The 15,575-nt window shown below is 50.0% G+C and overlaps 1 protein-coding gene across 2 annotated transcripts in view; it reads right to left on the bottom strand.

Moving 5' to 3' along the window:
- LINGO1 (leucine rich repeat and Ig domain containing 1) overlaps positions 1-15,575 on the bottom strand; it is a 212,161-nt gene that overhangs the window by 60,955 nt on the left and 135,631 nt on the right. The window contains exon 4 of one of the 2 annotated variants that reach the window (XM_043922158.1): positions 8,106-8,203. The exons of the other annotated variant lie outside the window; for it this stretch is intronic. The gene's annotated coding sequence lies outside the window, so the exon portion shown is untranslated. The remainder of the gene's footprint in view (positions 1-8,105; positions 8,204-15,575) is intronic. 2 annotated transcript variants of the gene reach the window in all.

The following is a 15,575-nucleotide window of genomic DNA, read 5'->3' on the forward strand; positions in this document are numbered from 1 at the left end:
GTAGGTTTCCAGGGGCAGAAGCTGAGCCTCTTGTCGAATGGCCTTCTGGTGTAGGATGACCAACGATCCCCGGACTGAGAAGTGCTAAACTGGACAGTCCTGTGCAAAACGGGACTGTTGGCCACAGTGCCTGGGAGGTCCATCTCCTTTCTCAGTCCCGGGGAGAGGGGTGGTCACAGAGCGTGGGGGCTCCTTTCTTCAGAAGGCTTTCTCACCTTTCTCTCGCGCTCACCTTCTCCTCGTTTTGGCCATCCTCCCTTCCAGAACTGTCCAGCAGCAGAAAGGAGCCCTCTCAGCTTCCCCTTCAGGTCCCTCAAGGGCAGCAGATTCCTGGCACTAGCCCCATGAGCCCCTGTGTTTGTGGAGACACCCTGGGGTCCACTGGGTGGACAAGAGGAGGGGCCGGGGTGAGGCCGTTTACTCCTCCTTCAGTCACAGCCTCCCTGTAAATTGTCAGCTCCCAGAGGGCAGGAAACTACGTCTTGTTCGCTTCACAGATGTGCCTAGTCTAGACGACTAGGTGCCCATTTGCTGAATGAACAACTGGGTCTATTTTCCAAGCCAGGCTACAGGAGGTTTGAACTGCTGAAGAAGGCTTCAGGTGGCCATGAAGGCCTCCTCCCTCTGACCCCTCATACCTCCCAGCCACCCCTTAACTCGCTGACAGGCCCCACCCCCGGCACCTCCCGAGACCGCCAGCCTTCGCTCCCATAGCTCACTGTTCTGGAGGCTCTCTCAGGCCTGTTCTTGGGCACCAAGCTCGGTGAAGTCTAACTTCATCTCTGCCTGCCCCCTCCAGTGAGGCTCCCTCCCCAGCCGAGCCCTGGAGCACCTTAGGGAGGGTGTGCAGGTGAGAAGGAGGGAAGAGCCGGGGGGGGACCCAACCACAGGTTGCCCAGGACCTGGGTCATCCTCGAGATGCAAGGGTTTCTGGGTGTCTCAGGGTCTGTCTGCCAGCACCAGGGTGCGAGGCCAGGGCTGGCAGAGGAGAGGAGGGGAGGGGAGAGAAGGGACAAGACAGGGAGGAACCAGCAGGATGAGGGAGGAGCTACTCTCAGCCCCGGAGTCCCAGGAAGGCCAAGTCAGAGTTCAACAGAGTGATGAACGGGTGAGACAGCTGGTTACACGTAGATACAGATATCCCCCAAAGATGCAGATCACCGCCCCGCTGTTCTGAGTGCAGTCAAGAGGGAGAGACGGTCCTCCTAACGCTGTTCACACAGTGACCTTGAGCCTGGTCACACACTGGGCACCAATGCTGTTCACACAAGGAACCCCCACCGTCCTGCCACACGAAGCCCAGGCCCTGGTCCCACAACTCTCCTCACACTCTGAGCCCGAAGCCTGCTCACATGCCGAGCCTCGACCCCCCTCGCACACAGGGATCCTCCACCCTCTTCACACAAGGGGCACCAACCCTGGTCACACACCGAGCTTCGACCCTCCTCTCACACTGAACCCCGACATTCCTCAATGGAGAAACTGGATGCTGGCCACAAATGGAGCCCTGACTCGGGCCACACACTGAACCTTGACTTTCCTCATGCACAGAGTCCTGATCCTGGTCACGCAGGGATCCCCCACCCTCCTCACACAAGGAGGCTACTCCTGGTCACACGCCGAGCACAGACCCTCACTACAAGCTGGTCCCTGAGCCTCCTCACAATTGGAGCCCTGACCTTGATCACAAACTGAACTGTGACCCTGGTCACACTGCAAGCTGACTGTCATCACATGCTGAAGCCTGTACACAAACGGAGTCCCAACCCTCCTCACGCAAGGAGCACCAACCCTGGTCACACCTGGAGCCCCGACACTAGTTACACATTGAGCCCCGAACCTCCTCATACATGGAGCCCTGACCCACAGGGCAGACTTACACTCAAAGATACGGAGGAGGTTCCAGCAGCATCAGCCTTTCACCTCCCCCATTCCTCAGGCCTGGGTGACAGACATGGTATCTGGGTGTCTGAGACAGATCCCAGCTCTGAGTGACTGTTGGCAGCTGGTGTCCAAGGTGGCTCATGGTGGCTGATTTCTTGACGTGCTCAAGACCAAGAGTGAGCAGGTGACAAGCTCCTCTGTGTCCAGGACACAGCATGTGTCTAGTAGACACCAGGTCCTCTAGGAGCCCCAGCCCCAGGCTTCCATGGCAAAGCTTCCATGGTGAAGCTGCCATGCCCATCCCTTCCCCTCCCAAGCCCAGCAGAGCTTGCTTCCTTGCTCCTCCCCATCCCTTCCCCTCTCCACAAGGATCCCTCCCTTCCAGGAAAAAGCTGTGAATTTCTAGGTACCTGTCCCCTCTGCCTTCCCCCTTCCCCTCTCTTGGCCTTCCCCAACCCAGATACACATGGAACAGGCCCCCATTCAGTGTCCTCAGCTGACTGTCAGTTAATCCCTGCAGAGGTGTTAGCTGATAATTAAGACGTTAGCTGAGAACTTAACATGTGATTCCCTGCCAGGAGTATTTTGGTTTTAACAGGTTGCTCTTTGAAATGGGAAAACCTTCAAGACCCAGCCAAATGGCAGACGGGGGATGCTGGGGGGGTGGGGGGGGGCGGGGAATGGATATTTTGTGCCTGGAGCCCTTCCAGCGTTCCTGAAACCCACTCTGTCTCACCTCTCCTGTCACAGGGTGGACAGAACTCAGGCATCAGAGCTGCCTCCCAGGCTTTCTCCACCTCCTTAGAGTTGATGCCACTGGACACGTGATGAAACCTCTCTGAACCTCAGTCGCCTCATCTATAGATGGGTTTATAGAATACCAGCCTTGCAGGACTGTGACAGCACACAGGAGCTCCTCCACCCTTCAGAGCTCCCGTCATCCCCAACTTCCCTTCACTCTTCCTTCCACACCTCTCACCTCCTCACACTCTACCCCTAATCAATGGCCAAGTCTATTCTCTGAACCCCCTACCATCTTTCCCCAGGCCATGATCAATGAAATCAAACAGCAAGGCCTGGACAGACATGAGATTGTGGGGACATTTGTCAGATGATGGGAAAGGAGCTTCAGAACAAGGAGAAAGAACAGCTCACTCAATAAACAGTGTCCAAACAACTGGCTAGTCATTTGGGGGAAAACTGCTTAGATAGCTTTCCTCAAACCACACCCATAGAAACATTCTGAACGAACCAGAAATTTAAATATTTTTAAATATTATGCGTGCTGCATGCTCAGTCGCTTCAGTCGTGACTGACTCTTTGCAACCCTGTGGACTATAGCCCACCATGAGATCTCTGTCCATGAGATCCTCCAGGCAAGAATACTGCAGTGGGTTGCCACACCCTCCTCCAGGGGATCTTCCCAAGCCAGGGATGGAACACTCATCTCTTATATCTCCTGCATTGGCAGGTGGGTTCTTTACCACTAGCGCCACCTGGGAAGTCCCTTAAATATCATAAAGAACTAGAAAACAACACAAGACAAATTTTCAAAACGTTTCAGTGGGTAATGCCAGAAACTGTAAAGGAAAATAGTGATGGACTTGACCACAGGACCATTTCAAACTTTTAAGGGGTTAAAAAAAAGCTCCATAAATTGAAATGACCAAAAACAGCCACAAAACTGTGAAAAAATTTTGCAACATATGGCAGTTAAAGGGTTAAATCTCTCATCCTCTTATAAATCAGTTTGCTCTTGCAGGTCAATAAGATGCATTTCACACACCCTCGCTCCAAACAAGGAAGCCTGTGACCTCCCCACAGCTAATGCATGATCAATGCTCAGTCTGCATTGTACTCGACCTCATGCTTGAAACATGTCTTGCCCTTGGCTTCCAGGATAGTATACCTGGCTCTCTTCCACCTCACTCATTGCACCTTCTCAGTCATCTTTTCAGTGCCTCCTCAGCTCCCTCACTTCAGGCCAAAGGAGGCTCCAGGACTGGGTCTCCGATCCTTCTCTTTTGTACCTATGTGCTATTTAGTCGCTCAGTCGTGTCCTACTCTTTGCGACCCCATGGACTGCAGACTGCCAGGCTTCTCTGCCATGGGGATTCTCCAAGCAGGAATACTGGAGTGGGTTTCCATGCCCCCCTCCAGGGGATCTTCCCAACCGAGGGATTGAAGCTGGTCTCCCACATTGCAGACGGATTCTTTACTATCTGAGCCACCAGGGAAGCCCAAGAATACTGGAGTGGGTAGTCTATCGCTTCTCCAGAGGATCTTCCCAACCCAAGAATCAAACCAGGGTCTCCTGCATTGCAGGTGGATTCTTTATCAGCTGAGGTACCAGGAAAGCCCTTTGCATCTATACTCACTCCCTTCATGCTCTTATCCAGTTTCATAGCTTTATGCTGATGACCATGTATTTGTATCTCCAGTTCAGACCTGGGCCCTGAACTTCATCCTCATGTCCATTTCTACTTAGCTGTCTACTAGCATCTCACACTTGACCTGTCCACAGCCGGGGCCCACCTGGGCAGTTGAACCAAGCTCCACACTCGGCAAGGTCCCAGGCTTAGTTTAATGCTCTACTCTCAGCACTTTGAAATTCTTAATATTATTTTTTAAACAAAAGGCCATACATTTCATTTAGCTCTGGCTCCCACACATCATGTAGCCAGTCCCATCCATAGCCGAGCTCCTCTCCTCCCCTACATCAAACCCACTCTTCTCAATCCTCTGTTCTGCGGATGGCAGCCGTCCCATCCTTCTCTCTACTTGGGCCAAAACCTTTGGAGTCATTGTGATGGATTGAATGTTTGTGTCTCCCAAAATTCATACATTGGAACCCCAACTCCCAGTGTGATGGTGTTTGGAGGTGGGATGTGACGTGGGTTAGATGAGGTCATGAAGGTGGGGCCCTCAGGATGGGATTGGTAACCTTAAAGAAGAGGAAGAGACACCAGGGCTCAGTCTCTCCGTGTGCACACAAACACGTCACATGAGCACACAGTGAGATGGTAGTCATCTCCAAGCCAAGGAGAGGGCCCTCGCCAAAAACTGCGTCTGCCAGCACCTTGATCTTGGGCTTCCCAGTCTAAAGAAGTGTGAGAAATAAATGTGTGTTGTTTAAGCCACCCAGCCTATGGTATTTGGTTATGGCAGCTTGAAATGACTAAGACAGTAATCTTTGGCTCTCTCTCTCTCTCTCTCACATACACACACACACCACCTCATCCAATCTGCCAGCAAATCCTATTGGCTCTACCATTAACATGTACTCAGAATCTTGTCACTTCTCCCCACTTCCATCAAGACCCCCTAGTCCAAACCCCACCATCTCTTCCCTGGGTCATCACAACCATCTACTGCCTCATATGCCTGCTTCCATTCTGGCGCCCTTCAGTAGCTGGAGTGATCTGGCTAAAATGAAATTCAGATTGTGTCATACCATTATTCAGAACCTTCCACGTCTCCCTGCTTTCCCCACTTCATTCTGAGGAAAAGCCCAGGCCTTAGGGTGCCCACAAGGCCCTGCGAGGTCTGGCTCTTGATCCCTCTCTGGTCCCACACTCCATTCTCTCCCTCCCTCGCCCTGTCCCAGCCACACTGGCCTTCTCCCCGAGCCCTGAACAGGCCAGGCCTACCCCTAACTCAGAGACCCAGACATCTGTGTGACTCATTCTCTCGCCTCCTACAGGTCTTTACTGCCATCTCCCAGCGAGGCCTTCTTGACTGCCATATCCAAGTATCCCAACACTTCTCATCCCCACCCTGCTCACTTTTCTTCTCATTAGCACTTAGCACTCATACACATACTAGATTTCACTTGATTATCTGTTTTTCCTTGGCTGTCTCTCCTTCACAAGAGCTTAAGTTCCATGGAGCAGGGATTTTGTTTTGTCAATTTCGTTCACTGTTAGGTCCCTAAACAAAACAGTATCCAACATGTGGTAGATGCTCAATTAATGCTTACTGAATAAAGGGACAGATGAATAGAAGAATGAACTGAGGGCGTGACATGAATAGGCACTTGATAAACAGGCAAACAAATTGAAATGGCCAAAGAACACACACGAATATGCCCAATCTCATCAGTGATCAAAGAAATGTAAAATAAATCAGTTTTACCTACCAGGTTGGCAGGGATTTAAGTGAGTGATAATGTCTGGTTGGCAAGGGTGAAGGGACAAGGCCTCTTGTATGTGACAAGTCAGTGTGACTTTCTGGAGGTTGACCTGGCCTGTGGGTCAAACCTGGAAATGTGCGTGCCCTCTGACCCAGGCAGTCCACTTCCAGAAACACCCCCAACACAAGTGCACACAGATGTAGGAACTGGGAGGTTCCCTGAGTGAAGTTTATAAATAACCAAACACCAGAAACAACCTAAATGGCCCCTGACAGGATTAATAATTGATAACATAACTTAAAGACTACCCATACAATGGGCGTAAAAGGAAGGGAAGAACACTAGAATGATCTATAATATTAAGTGAGAAATCAAGTGACAGGACAGTATAACTAGTATGATAATTTTTCCTTTTAAAATATGTTTCTAAGCACATAGAAACAAGTCTGGAAGGATATGATATATGGAACTAGTTAGCAGTGGTTAGCCTTGGCAAGAAAGAGATTTTGGGAAGAGTGTGAACTGCATGCTTTAGATACTTCTACGGGGACTTCCCTGGCAGTCCAGTGGCTAAGACTTTGCCTTCCAATTCAGGGGATGTGGGTTTGATCCCTGGTCAGGGAGCTAAGATCCCCATGCCTCACAGCCATAAAACAGAAAGAATGCTGTAACAAATTCAATAACGACTTTAAAAATGGTCCACATAAAAAAAACCTTAAAAATAATCTATCTAAATTGTTAGATCAATAGGTAGATATAGGGAACATACTACCTTAATAGTTGGAAAAATGACTCCGCCTAAGGAGAAAACACATCCCTTGTCTCCCTAGTGCTGAAGGATGCAGAAATAGGACATTCTAAGCCCTCATTATCTGGCCTTGCTACATCCCTGTTACCCCACCCACCTCCACCCCCACACCCCAGCACTCTGGGTTCCAAGCTCAGGAAACAATTTTCTATTCCTGGTTCCTCTCACAGCTCCACACCTGTCTCACAGCTCGGTTCACAGGCACAGAGGCCCAGCCGACCCCACCCAGGTGACCTCCTCAGCCTGAATTCTGCTGTCAGAGAGCCAGAAGAGGGAAGACAAGGACCCCAAGAGCACCCTTCACAGCCAGCCCTGCAGCCTCTAGCGGGAACCCCAGGTCTCTGCCCCAGGGACGGCTTGCAGGACCTATTGACCGTGGCCTGAGCAGGCTTGACTGCCCCTGGCTCCAGGGCCCCCTCTGTAGGCCCTGGACACAGCTGCTCCAAGGGTGCCAACATGGGCCCAGCAAAGCGGGGACTGAACAGAGGAAGAGGGGGGCTGGGGTTTCAGCTCCCATTAACATCACCAGATTGAATCAATAGAATCACAGGTCCCATGCAATATTTGGGACATATTTATGCTGAAAAATGAGCTGTTGTCTTTCTGAAGTTCACATTGAGCTGGACATCCTGTATCTTTTCTGGCAAGCCTAGCTCCCACCGCATCCCAGCCCTTGACCCCAAGCAGAAAGCCTCCACTGGAGCGCCCAGGAGGAACCGAGAAATGTCCTCTCTTGGGCCCAACGCCGAGGGATTAAAAGTGAACAGGGCTGTTCTTGGTGCCAGAAACAGCGCCTCTGCCCTGGGGGTGTCCTGTAGACAGTGGGGACCTTCTGGAGTAAGAGCCCCCACTCACAGAAGCACACACACCAGGCGAGTGAAGATGGCAGCTCCGGCAGGGAAAAGCCAGCGATAGCAATGGATGAGAAGCCTCAGAGGCAAAAGCTCCCACCGCCAAAAGAACTTGGCAGGTGTGTACCACGAAGGATCCTTAACCAACTGCAGACAGCGATGTGTGGGAGCCACACGGGGGCCTCTCCGTGTCTGGGGGACGAGGCCTGGTGAGCAGGGGTTGCTGCTGAGGTAGCCCGCCTCTTGGAGGTCTGGGAACTCCTCCCCAGGAGGCCCTGCGAGGGCCTGGGGGCTTCAAATCCCACGCTGTGTGCCCCTCCATCGCTCTGACAGGGGCTCACGCACCCAGGGCCGGGGGGCCCTATTCTTAGAGTCCTCCCACCCAGTGCAGAGATATAACAAGGGAGAGCCCAGCTCCATCTCCCCCTACCTGGGTCAGACAGCGCCGGGAGGCAAACAGACAGGCCTCTGGGGGCCGGAGGAGCAGCAGGGGGAGCGGCAGCCCGTCCGTCTCGGTCCCAGCATGCACTGTGGGGAGGAGCAGGGAGGTGAGCGCTAACAAAGACTGGGCCTCTGCAACCCGGGGGGTGCCCACCTCAGCATGGGACACCCCCCACCCGTCACCCCCGAGCAGATCCCGACCCTCTACCCCAGGGGGCTCAGCGCTGCCTCCCACTTCCGGGAGGGGCCTTCTGCCACCAGTCTCCCTGGTATCTCCCGGCTGCCTTGAATAGCCCCCCAGGCCTGGCATTCAAGGCCCTGTCCAAAGCCCTCGCTTCTCATCATCTCACACTATCTTCCATAGGTCAGGCCCACCTCTGACAAGTTTTGTTCACCACACACACACACACATACACAGGCAGTTCTACCTCATTCTCTCTCTGAGGTTCCCTCTGCTACTCACCAAGCCTGTCCCCTGCCTCCTGGAAGCTTCACCTACATGTCTTCACCCCCAGCACCTCACCCCAGCATGGCTGGCCTCTGCCCCACCACTGCCCACGACACCCTCTGCCAGGACCCCCACTGCCCAGACCAATCCTCCTGCCCCAGCTGCTGGGTCTCTGGCCGACTGCCCTCTCCCTCCGGTAGGAGGCTCCTGACCCACACTCCCCTCATTTTCACCACTCCTCCTCACACATAATCCCATGTCCCACCTTCCCCTCCTTTCTCCTCCCTGGACCACCCGACTCACACCAGTGTTTCAGTCACCCTCTGTCTATGCTCCCCAGGGGATTCCATCATGCCCGGAGGAGAGTCGAGGCCCCTGACCTGTCTCCTGCCGTCTCCTCCCTCCCTCAGCTCCAGCTGCAAGGCCCGCCCTGCAGCACACCCCCCTCCAGCTCCACACAGGCCTGGCTCCTCCTCAGCCAGGTTCAGCTCAAGGCACCTCCTCAGACAGCCTTCCCTGACCACCCTGCACAGGAACCCCTCCTTCCCCGAGTCACACTACCCTGAGTGACTGACGTGTCATTCGGTGTTCCCTGTCTCAACAATCCCACGGCAAGCTTTATTTCCAGTCAGGTTAATTGAGGTATAATTTACTTGCAGTAAAATTTACCCTTTTTTAGATAACAAATTCTAGTGAGGATGTGGAGAAAAGGGAATCCTTGTGCACTGTTAGTGGGAATGGAAATTGGTGCAGTCACTATGGAAAACATTACGGAGGGTCCTCAAAAAATTAAAAATAGAACTACCATGTGATTCAGCAATTCCACTTCTGGGTATATAGCCAAAGGAAATGAAAACACTATCTCAAAAAGATAGATGCACTTCTGTGTTCACTGCAGCATTATTTATAGCAGCCAACATGTGGAAACAACATAAGTGTCCATCAATGAATGAATGAATAAAGAAGATATGAGATATATACACATATATCTATGTAATAAAATTATTCAGTCATAAAAAATAAGGAAATCCATTTGTGACAACATGGATGGACCTTGAAGGCATTATGCTAAGTGAAATAACTCAAAGACAAATACTGTATTGCAGAATGTAAAAAAAATAAAAATAAAAAACTAAACTCTTAGAAAAAGAGATCAGACTTATGGTTACCAGAGCCAGAGGGTGGGTGGAGAAGGAATTGCAGGAAGGTGGTCAAAAGGGCTTCCCAGGAGACTTAGGAGACTCTGGCTCGATCCCTGGGTTGGGAAGATCCCCTAGAGGAAATGGCGACCCACTCCAGTATTCTTGCCTGGAGAATCCCATGGACAGGGGAGCCTGGTGGGCTCATGGGGTCGCACAAAGTCCGACATGCCTAAAGCACCTTAGCATGGCATAGCAAGGTCAAAATGTACAAACGTCCAGTCACAAGATAAGTATGTGCCAGGGACAAGCACAACATGATGACTGTGGTTAACAGTCTGTTATACATGAAAGTTATTAAGGAAGTAGATCCTTAGGGGTCTTATTACAAGAAGAAAACCTTTTTTCTTCTTTCTTTTCTTTCTATATATCTATATGAGATGATGGCTATTGGGTGGTAATCATTTCACAATATATGTAAATTAAACCATCATACCATACACCTTAAATGTATACAGTGATGTATATTGATTATTTCTAAATAAAACTGGGACAAACTTTACACTTTTTAGTGCACAGTTCTGAGCTTTGACAGCACGTAACCACTACTGCAATTAAGATAAAGAACAATTCTATTAACCGTCCATATCTGAAAATCTCCATGAGTTGTCCCCTTTGTAGTCAACTCCCCTTATCCCTGCCTCTCATAACCACTGATCTGTTTTCTGTCTCTGTAGTTTTGCCTTTTCCAGAATCTCATACAAATGGAATCATCCATATGTAACCTTCTGAGTCTGGCTTTGTTCATTTATCAAATAATGCATTTGAGATTTACCTGTGTTGTTTCTTGTATCAGAATTTCATTCTTTTTTTTTATTGCTGAGTAGTATTCAATTGTTTATCCATTCACCAGCTGAAGGACATTTGGATTTTTTCCAATTTGGGGTGATTATGAATAAAACCACTATAAATATTCACATACAAGTTTTTCATGAACATAAGTTGCTATTTCTCTTGGGAAAATACCTAGCAGTAGGATTCCTGGGTTATACAGTAAGCATATTTTTAACTTTATAAAAAATAGCCAGACTTTTTCCCACAGTAACTGTACCATTTTTCATTCCCACTGGCAACATATGAGAGTTTCAGTTACTCTGTACCCTCACCAGCACTTACTATTGTCAATTTTGTAAAAGTCAATGTTAGAGATAAGCAATGGTATTTCATTTTGGGGGGGGGGAAGGTGGCTATCAAATCCAAGTTTATTGAGGGCGTTTGTAGAATTGCTTTAACTCTCATTGTCATTTTGATTTGCATTTCCCTACTGACTCATGAAGATGAGTGATTTTTTTTTAATGTACCTGACTTTTGTTTTAGTACCATCACTATCTGAAAGTACATCTTGATTTAATTATTTCTGTTTATTTTCCATTTCTCCCATCATATGTGAGAGCAGGGACCATGAGAGCTGCTCCCCCAATATCTAGAACAGTACCTGGTAGTGGATAATGGTGATGATGTTGCACTTACAAAGTCCTGATCGTACGCCCAGCACTATTCTGAGTGCTCGACAGATACTAACTCATTTAATCTTCACAAGAGCCCTAAGAGAGACAGGTGCTATCCCCACTTTAAAGAGGAGAAAACAGAGATAGACAGAAGTAACTAACCCAGAACTAACAAGGCACTGAGCAGAGCTTCACTCTCAGGCGGCTGGAGTCGTGATCAATACACTACATGGCCCATGGCAGCCACATTTGCTGAAGGAATGAAAATGTGGAAGAAGGACAACTTCAGTCCAGCGTGCCATAGACTGAATATCTGTGTCCCTTTCAAAATTCATAGTTGAACCCTAATCCCCAGTGTGATGGTATCGGGAGGTGCAGCTTTGGGGAGGTGATTAGGTCTGAGAGTGAAGCCCTCATGAACAGGATTAGCGCCCTTACAGAAGAGACCCCCGAGAGCTCTCTCATCCCTTGTGCCATATGGACACGCAGTGAGAAGGGGGCATCGATGAACCAGGAAGCCAGCCCTCACCAGATGCTGAATCTGCCAGCACCTTGATCTTGGACTTCCAGCCTGCAGACTGTAAGACGTCAACTACAGTTGTTTATAAGCCACCCAGTTTCTCCGGTATTTTGTTACGTAGCCCAAACAAAGACACGGGCTTCTAGATGCTACCTCCTGGATATTTCCCCTCCAAAGCTGAATTCATTCTCACTCTCGATTCTACTTCTCCTCCTAAAAAAATTCGTTTTATGTATTGCAAGCAACCAATAGGGACAAGCGGGGTGAGGTTGAGTCAAACCTGGAGCCTGGTGGTGAAGGGCCCAGGCCTGCCAGGGGGCTTATTCTTTTACGGGGACTCCTCCTCAAAGCTTTTCCCACCACTGCCTCCCACACACTCAGGGCCTCCCCAGCTGGAGAGAATGAACAGGAAGTCATGGCCTCGGCAGTTCAGAAACCCTTGCTCTGAGAACATCCCATAAAACCCTTTGTCCAGACTTCGCTTCTCACTGCTCACTGAATGTCTGGCATATTTCCTCCATGCCCTCCCCCCAACATGTCCCATTTCCTCAGCCCCTTTACAGGTAGTTGAGGCCATATGAGAAGTTCTAGCCAGTGGGCTGTGAACAAAAATGATGTGTCACCTCTGCCCCAAAGCATTTAGGAGCCTGTGTGCATCTCTACCATTTCCCCTTCTTTGCCACTGGGGCCAAAGAAGGCCGTGAGTTCCAGGGGGCAGCTACCACATGGTGGAGCTTCAGCCTGGGTCCCCGTGTGACTAAATGGACCAGCTTCTGCCACCCTCTCCACTTCCCATGTCGGTCCTGTAGTGTGAATTCATATGGTAAAAGAAGAAGGGAGCCTTGTCACATTTAATCAGGAGTCCCCAACCTCCAGGATCTAATGCCTGGTGATCTGAGTTGGAGCTGATGTAATAACAACGGAAAGAGAGTGCACAGTGAATGTAATGTGCTTGGATCATTCCCAAACCTTCCCCCACCCCCACCCCGATAGAAAAATTGTTTTCCTTGAAAGTGGTCCCTGGTGTCAAAAAGGTTGGGGACTATGGCATTAAATCACTGAGAGTTCAGAGAGAGCTTATTAGTGCAGCACTTCACTACCCTCCCTACATCCCCACCAGCCACATGGGGGCATATGGTTTAAGAACATGTTTGGATGACTTTCTGGGTGACAGAACTAAGCTCCATTTGGGAGCCCCAAAATAACTAGGATTCCCGTGAGAGATGGAATGACTTCAGTTCCCAAGTTGAAGGGTTCCCTGCATTTGCAAGGGAAAGGGGGGCAGTTCCAGGCCCTTCCACTAGCAGGACAGTCCCCACCTGGAGAAGGGAAGTGGGAGCTGAGGCAGCTGGGAGCATCTTTATGATAGTGAGGGCCTTGGCCCACATTTGAGGACTTGAACTTGACTTTAGAACAAAGGCTGGTACATCTTGAGTTTTATCCCTGACTCAGGCCTGGGACAAGCTCCCAGAAAGGCCCCTGAACTCCAAGCTGGTTTGTCCTGGATGGACAATTTGGGGTGGGGAAGAGGGCAGGAAATCTCAACCAGGGCCTTGAAGCCACAAACAACAATGCGCTGCAGGTTTAATTGTAGGTTTATGTTTTGAACTTACTGGAACTCTACTTCGGCAATTATCACCTTAAACGGTGTGGACTCCTGTGGGACAACACAGGGAACAGGGGGAGGAGGCAGCCCTTCAAGAGGACAGCAGGAGGCCGGTAGAGGACCTGGGGGAAATCCCTTAGTTTATATAGGGTCCCTGTGACTTCTCGCCGCTTCCAAGAAGTAAGATTTGGCTGCCGTAAAATACTCCGCCTCTGCTACTCACACTCACCCCAAATTGGAACAATACAGCTTCTTTGAGGTCATTAAAAAGACTCTTCTTGAGAATGAGTGCTGGGTGCTGGTGTCAATACTTGAATGTGTGCATCCAAAGGCCTGTAGTTCTGAACTGACGCCAGGGTAAATGAAAACTGCAGCAATGCATGGCACCCTACAGAGGTACTGGGGTGGGCTGGGGGTGGGGACTTGGGTCAGAGGCAGGGGTGGGGTTGTTTAAAGTGAAGAAGCCCCTGGAGCAAAGGCAGGATCTGTGGAACCTGGGGACCTGGGGACCTGGGGACGGGGGCTTCCAAAGGAGCAGTCGTGAAGAATCCTCTCTTGGAGGCTTTGGGGTTGGGGGCCTGCAGTTTTTGGTGTAGCTGGTCTCTGGGAAAGACTGAAGCGAGTTTTGCCATCCTTTTGGTTAAGAATAAAAGGGTGTGACTGATACAATATAACTGAAAACTAAACCCTACAAAGAAACAGGCAATAACTGTTCCATTCTTTACCACAAGCATTTATTTACTTGGGGGCTTATTTTGATGATGAGAAATCCATAATGATAAGTTTGGTGATTTCGGTGAGCTTTTTGGCTTAGGAGAAAATTTAAATTGGGTGCAGACCCGAGGTTTTAACCCAGTTTGCATACCTTGCCCCCACCCTGATGACCACAGGATTTGCTTAGACATACTAGCAGTAAGGAACCATGCCCAGAATTTGCTGTGCTTTCTCCTTTTGTTTCCTGCAGGCAAGTTTCCTGACCAATGATGCTTAGAATTACTCATCCTGGGGTCAAGGCTCCAGCAACGGCTTGTGGTTAGAGTAGAGATTTGGCTGAGGTGGGGTCAGCTCAGACCCCTGGCTCAAAAGTACACTCGAACATCCCCACTCAGGGACGAAGGTGTTTTAGGCTTGGACGTTATGGTCTGGTACCCAGAGGCCCAGGCAATGTTGGGATGGATGCACTGGCTCATGGAAAATGCCTGACTAGAACTGCTTGGGGGAGGATTCCCTGAGAACAACATGAATCGTTTCCCCCTGAATGGTTTTTGCTGACTGACTGGGCTTTAATTCACTGTCTGCTAAGGGTTTGGGGGCTGAAAACAGAGGACAAAGTTTCAAAGGCAAATACTGAGAGATGTTCCTGTGGCGAATGGAGGGAGAGCTGGCACACAGCTGAGAGGTGGCAGGCAGAGGGAGGATGGGGGGATGGGAGGGGGTAAAGGGCACGGACATCCCCATCTCGTCCCTGTCACCACAGTCAGCCTCCCCGAGAGCTCAGACCTTGCTCTGCTAGGTACTTCCCACTCGCTAACACATTCGATGCCCACCAGCACCCTAGGAGACAGGTACTGTCACTGTCTGCATTTCTTTTAGTAATTTAAAAAAACATTCATTTATCTGGCTGCACCAAGTCTTAGTTGCAGCATGTGGGGTCTTCAATCTTTGTTGTGACATGCGGTATCTTTAGTTGTAGCATGTGGGATCTAGTTCCCTGACCAGGGATTGAACCTAAGCCCCCCTGCATTGGGAGTATGGCGTCTTAGCCACTGGACACCAGAAAGTCCCGCTGCCTGCATCTTCAGGATGGGGAAATCAAGGCCCAGAGAAGGGCAGTAACTTGCCTTATTTGGAATGGGGCTAAGTTTCAAACCCAGGCAATCAGGCTGTAGCACTCATCCTAAGAGTCCCTGATGAAGCTGGGTTGGCTAGGTTAGACATGAATGAAGGGCTCCTCAGTGCCACTGGCAGGAATTCTGTCTGTAGGTGGTCGGATCCAAGTTGTCCAAAAAATCCACTTTCTGCCACTAGCTCGTGACCTTGAGCGAGTTATTTACACTGAGACCTATAAAATGTACTTCATATGACAGTAGAGATTACAGAGCACATGTGAGTATGTGTGTGTTTCTCTGTGTCTGTGTGTATGTGTGTTGCCTTGTACAATCCTTGGTAGAGAATGAAAATGCCACGAAAAGCGGACACACCCCCCTACTCCCTGCCATGGAGCCAGAGCACAGATAT

The sequence above is a fragment of the Cervus elaphus genome, chromosome 13 (assembly GCF_910594005.1).
Source record: "Cervus elaphus chromosome 13, mCerEla1.1, whole genome shotgun sequence".
Lineage (NCBI taxonomy): Eukaryota > Metazoa > Chordata > Mammalia > Artiodactyla > Cervidae > Cervus > Cervus elaphus.